Source organism: Odocoileus virginianus, chromosome 13, assembly GCF_023699985.2.
Source record: "Odocoileus virginianus isolate 20LAN1187 ecotype Illinois chromosome 13, Ovbor_1.2, whole genome shotgun sequence".
In the NCBI taxonomy this organism is placed as follows: Eukaryota; Metazoa; Chordata; class Mammalia; order Artiodactyla; family Cervidae; genus Odocoileus; species Odocoileus virginianus.
In genome coordinates, this window is record NC_069686.1 from 17,246,887 (window position 1) to 17,253,410 (window position 6,524).

The 6,524-nt window shown below is 41.3% G+C and overlaps 1 non-coding gene across 1 annotated transcript; it reads right to left on the minus strand.

Moving 5' to 3' along the window:
• Positions 1-6,043: 6,043 nt before the first annotated feature.
• LOC139038148 (U6 spliceosomal RNA) lies at positions 6,044-6,150 on the minus strand. The gene has a single exon (XR_011491091.1). It is a non-coding gene; the product is annotated as a U6 spliceosomal RNA (small nuclear RNA).
• Positions 6,151-6,524: the final 374 nt, after the last annotated feature.

A 6,524-nucleotide genomic window follows, 5' to 3' on the forward strand; every position in this document is an offset into this window, starting at 1 on the left:
TTCAATATGCAATTTTTAAATAACTGATATGTCTGGTCTCTATTTTCTTCATTTTGCTTGCCTACGAAATGTCTACAACCAGGTGATATAGTTTTTCTGGTCTACCTAGAAAAAGGCTAGAGGAAGGAGTAAGGGAATGACTACTTTCCAGTAGCTGGCCCAGGACCTCTCAAGAGTGGATTAGTTAGTTTATCACAATCAGAAAATCCTGATCAAATGTCAAAGTCACATTTTCTATATTATTATTTTGAAGTAAAAATTCTTCTAGAAAATATTTTTATAAGTTCTACTTGGTTTTTTCGTCACCATTTTTTCTAACTTTTCAATGTCCACTTGTATTAAGTCCCCATCCTCGTTGTTTGTAACACCTTCCAATTTAGTATCATCTGCAAATTTCATTAACATGCTATTTACTCCCTCTTCCAGATCATTAATAAATGCTATTTTCTTATGTATTAAATTTTGCAGTCGAATAGATTTAATTTGCTGTTGTAATTTCAGTGAATGTTTTCTAAAGATACAATGCAGTTAAGAATGGTCTTAACATAGGCTTAAATCCATACCTAGTTTATAGTTATTTTACTATTATGCAATTCATTTGTGTTCTCTAATCAGCACTGTTGTGAGCTCCACTGAAGCAATAATCTATTGATTTTCTCTTCCTTCTTTTTCAATACAGTCATCATCTTGGCTTTAAATACACAGCAAAAGCAGAGTTAGCACTATTGTGTAGTTGTAATCCACCACTATTTATAAAAGGAAATTAAGTCTTTTATTCTCAGTGGCTATTTTTCCACTGCTAAAGAAATATTCTAACATTAAAAATTATTTTATAACCATAATATTTTATTTTCTTAAGCATAGTATCAATATTCTACAAAGAAATAGGTTCCAGAATTTTAAAGCAAGTAAATATAATGTATATTACATTTATATATATACAACAGATATTTTATATAAATAATATATTCTATATATAGAGAGATAAAGATACATTAGAAGTGTGTGCTATACATTTTCTTTTATAATAAATCAGTTCACTGACCCCTTGACTCCTATAGGCTCTGGGGTGACTTTGTTCTTTATAATGGACTCAGACATGCCACCTTCAAGTCAGAGAATGAGATTCATTAAGCCTTTTTTTTCACTTTGTGTCACACATCCTCCTCCTTATTAGAGCCAGTTTTCATTTTCAATGAGATGAGGCTTCTCACATGCCACTTATTTCTACTTAATGTTCACATATTGCAATTTTAAATCATTTTTTTCAGGAACTTAGCCTTCATGTTTCTACATAATATTTCCAGGAAATATTTTCTCTTCCCTTGCTGTCAGTCTCTCTCTCTCTATTCCCCCTTATAAAGTTAACTGAGTATAAACCCACGGTAATCTTTTCTTTTTCATACTGAGAAATTCATTTAATCTCTACATCTCAGTTTCCCCATCTGTGAATTTGTAATGGAGCAGGATCCTATGTGACCTTCCTGGGACAGACCCCTCCCCCATATTCTGTGCTTTAACTCCTCTCTGAAGTACCTAGATAATTGTATCTATGCACATTTCCTGAGAAGTTTTACAGATGCTAAAACCACCACCAAGTAGAAAAAATTAACTACTTGATGATCATGAGCATGTACCAGACCTGCTGGTATCTGAGGATGGAGAATGGTAAAACCTGTGACACCGCCCTGTAACCTCACCATCAGCCAAACAGAGAATCATGCACAAGCTGATCTCAAACCCTCAAGTCCCCTCCCTCACCTCGCCTTTAAAATGAGTTGACTGGGAAAAAAAAAAAAAGCACACCATGAGAGTTGTGAGTTAAGTTTTATTTGGGGTAGAATAAGGACTACAAGCCCAGGAGACAGCATTTCAGATAGCTCTGAGAGACTGTTTCAAAGAGGTGGGGAGAGGGTCAGTATGTATGTGATTTTGGGGAAAGCAGAGTATATTCAATCAAGCACATGTTTTTTGCAGCTGGCTGCTGCTATTCTCTTGAAAGTTACTGCTAGGTCATGAGGAGCAGACCTCATCATGAAGGTTGTTTTTTTTTTTTCCTTCTTTTGGTTGCACCAGGCTGCATGTGGGATCTTAGTTCCCCAATTAGGGATTGAACTCATGCCTGTTGCATTGGAAACACAGTTTTAATCACTGGACTGCCAGGGAAGTCCCACCATGAAGGATTTTTATTATCTTCTAGATATGAGCAAATACAGGAAATTGGACTCATAAAGTCTTCTGAAAATATCTATCTGAAGGCCTATTCTGCAAGTTTTTCCCAGAGCACAGAGTGCCTCATTCCTGATCTCCACCCCGAATTTCTTTCAGGGTTCATTGAAGGTTGGCTTCCCTGGTGGCTCAGTGGTAAAGAATCCACCTGTCAATACAGGAGACACGGGTTCAATTTTTGGGTCAGGAAGATCTCCTGGAGGAGGAAATGGCAACCATTCTAGTATTCTTGCCTGGGAAGCCCCATGGACTGTAACCCCACGGACAGAGGAGGCTGGCAGGCTACCGTCCATGGGGTCTCATAAGAGTCGGACACAACTTACTGACTAAACAACCACAACTGAAGGCCAGCAGCTGCAGCAGGCCATGATTTAGTTCTGTAGAGATAGATGGCATGTATCAATTTGTAGTTGTCAAATGCCTTCCTGAAATCCATAGGAAGTTTTGGCCTTTTTGAACACTAGCTGTCCTGAACTCCTTGCTTGGCACCCTGCAATAAATGCTGCACTTTTCTTCCCCACAACCCGATGTCAGTAGACCAGCTTCACTGTGTGAGGGCGAGGGACCCATTTGGTTTGATAACAAGTTGTCCCCTCACGGGCTTCCCTGGTGATCAAATGGTAAAGAATCCACCTGCAGTGCAGGAGACCTGGGTTCGATTCCTGGGTTGGGAAGATATCCTGGAGACGGGAACAGCTACCCACTCCAGTATTCTTGCCTGGAGAATTCCATGGACAGAGAAGCTTGGCAGGCTACAGTCCATGGGGTCGCAAAGGGTCCAACAGGACTAAGTGACTTTCATTTTTACTTTCTGTCCCCTCATAACTGGCCTATTCATCTCAAGAGTGTTGTTGTCAAGTTCAAATGAGATAATTCATGCAAACATGTTTTATAAGCGATATACAAGCAAATTAATGGTATTATGTTTTACTGAAATATAATAAAGGCAAATACAAGATATTATTTTCATTGAGAAATTAAAGCTGTATTTCCAGATTTTCTATGTTGAACTTTCAGTAAATGTCTATTTTTATGGCAGAAGACATGTTATCCTTTCATAATTGGCCCTAATCCTAATCCTAATTTCAATGCAATTGAGTACTAAATCTAAGATTTGAAGAGAAAAATGTCTGCATTTTAGATAACTAAACAACATGCAATTTTATATTCCAGGTTCCTAAATAGTTTCACAGTAGGCCTGTAAGTTAGAAAAGACATAACAAAGTAAATTCTGTTTTCCTACGCGAAATTTTTATTCTTTTTACTTACTTTTGAAGTCTTAAAGAGTTGAATTTCAGCTGAAAACATTGAGCTAAAATTTAATTTTCTATCTAGAGCAATTATTCTTAGGTAATATTTGAGAGTCCATGAAATTCTCTCTTTTTTTTTCCTGCAAAAAACTTCATTTCCCTCTGCTCCAAGGCTTGGGAGAGGGCTCCAGGGTGGTTAAAAAGCTGAGTAGTGGCTGCAGTGGTAAAGAATACTCCTGCCAATTCAGAAGATGCAAGAGATGCAGGTTTGATCCCTGGTCAGGAAGATCCTCTAGAGAAGGAAGTAGCAACTCAGGCCAGTATTCTTGCCTGGGAAATCCCAGGGATAGAAAAGCCTGGCAGCTGCAGTCCACGGGGATTGCAAAAGAGTCAGAGATGACTTAGCAACTAAAAAACCAAAAAGTTGCAAAGAGACTTCATGCAGAAGTGCTGACACCTGAGAAGCTCCTCAAAGGCTACTAAGAGACACGCTGGAACCTCGGGCCCTTTACTGGAGTGCTTGCACCTGAGCAAATGTCTCCTCCAGCAACAGAATGCAAAGTAACTATAAGGCATTAAAAATAACTTGTACCCACGCACAGTCGGGGGCAAATTATGAACAAGAAGATACAAAAAGGCCAAAACCCACTGCACTTCGGAGGTTCAGGGAGCAACAGCAGAGTACCATGCATGGTCCCTGCAAACAGCACCGTCAAGGGAGTGGGCAGACCACCTGACCGCCCCTCCGGCCGGACCCTCCAATCTACCCCTCATCTCACGCCGTTTGAGGGAGTAACTCACCCTCCCTCCCGAGGAGTGAGCAAGGGCACGTTACTTGTTTTCGTTCTCTCTCGCTATAGCACGGATCCCAGAAAGCCTTGCCCAAGTTTCCCGTCTGGCCGCTAATCAATTTCTGTTGATTAAAGAGTCCAAGGCCCCCGGGCTGGGCTCCAGAAGCCCCTAGTCCTGCTAGAGGGCGAGTGTTTGGAGGAGAACTCGTCCCGCCCGGCCTGGGGACCAGCCAGCCTGCGGAGGGAGTCACGTGCTCGCCATCTTCTTGGTGTGTTTCACCTGCTCCCGCAGGACGCAGCTCTCCCCCAGGGCAGGGCCCAGGCCATGCAGAGCCTTGTAACAAGGCCTGGTTCCGGTTCTTCTTCATGGGCATGGCAACTCCCATAGCGTCCTGGATTTTACCCCACTCTTCTTGGGGCAGCTTCCACCCGTCCTGGAAGACAGCACAGCTGCCGCCCCGCTGGTTTCGTATTTTCAAAGGGGCCGCTGGGTGCCCTCGTGCATCTCTTTGGCTGATGTGTGGGAAAGGGGGCCCCTGCCCGCCAGAGGCACATCATCTCAGTGGAAATAGAAGCCCAGAGAGAGGTAGGTTGACCGGGTGGTGGACTGTGGCCTCCACCTCTGTGGAATAGTTCTCAAGAATCTGGGAACTCTTGGATAATTGGTAATAAGGAGAGAAGCTGAAAAAATGGTGTTGGCTGGTCCTGGTAGCTGAGGATAGTTGAGTGGTTGGTTCTGAAAGTTGTGACTGGGAAGAGGTTGGAGGGTGGTCGGGGTGTCGATGAAAGTAATAAACAATCCATAATAAGACTAGAAAAGTTTAATTTGAGCCAAGTTGAGGACTAGCCCAGAATTTTGCTTCCAAGATTACTCTGAGAAACTTGCTCTGGAGAAGCAGGGTTTTCAACATAGTTTTATATCTTGTCAAAACAAAGAACATTGAGCAAGTCAGGGTTACACTTCTTTAATGTTTCAAAAGAAAAAAAAAGAAAACAACAGGGAATTCCCTGGTGGTTCAGTGGTTAGGACTTCATGCCAAGGGCTCAGATTCAGTCCCTAGTCAGAGAACTAAGATCCCACAAGCCATGTGGTGTGGATAAAAAAACAAACAGAAAAAAGACAAAAAAGCAAAAACAGAAGAGAGCGGTAGGTACCCACTGGGAAGGGGGTCTTATCATCAAAGGAGACCCAGTGTCAGTGTCCAAGGACGAGTGGCATTTAACCTTTATTTTTTAACATGGACATTATTTACTTCTGGTCAATAGGCCCTTTTCTTTAGTAATTAAAGTAGTCGTACAATGTATGTTTGATAGGCCATAAGTAGGCTATTGTATTTAGCATAAAATTCAAATTAACTCATGTATAAACCAGAATGACTTCCCTGTATCTCGATATATGAAAATTTCTTTTATCAGAGGCTGGAGGAAGGGGTGTCCCCAGGTCTGTTTCATCCAAACACTGTTAAGGAGGAAAAAGATCCAAGGGACTGCCAAACACACTGCTGAGAGTTGATTCTTTTCTTTTTATGTATAAATGTATTCTTTTATGTGCTCCCAATGCAGGAGCGTTGGGATACATTTGTGTATAAATGTGTTCTTTTTGAAAATTTTATTTATCTTTAATTGAAGGATAATTGCCTTACAATATCATGTTGGTCTCTGCCACACATCAGCATGAGTCAGCCATCGGTATACACATGTTCCCTGCCTCTTGTACCTCCGGTCTGCCTCCCACCCCTCCAGGTTGTTACAGAGCCCCAGTTTGGGCTCCCTAAAAATATGGAATGCTTCACAAATTTTCGTGTCATCCTTGCAAAGGGGCCATGCTAATCTACTCTGTATGCATCCAATTTTAGTATATGTGCTGCCGAAGTGAGCACTGAGAGTTGATTCTTCACTATTCACATCTCTCACAAATTCATCCTCGTGACACGTTCCAGTCTTTTCATTACAAATCAGGTGGAATGATAAATCTCTGTATAATTTCTTTAAAAGATCTTTTAGTTGGAGTATGCAGGATCTTTATTTGCAGCATGTGGGATCTGGTTCCCTGACCAGGGATCAAACTCAGGCCCCCTCCTGCATTGGGAGCACAGAGACTTAGCCATCAGACCACCAGGGAAGTTCCTTCGATAGTAGTTTTTTACTTCATTGATGTAAAGCAAACCTTGCCAAACTTTTGTGGTAGACATTTCAAAATAATTGTAAGTCAGATATGCAAAATCCTACTGAATTATTTCAGTTGAGTAATCAA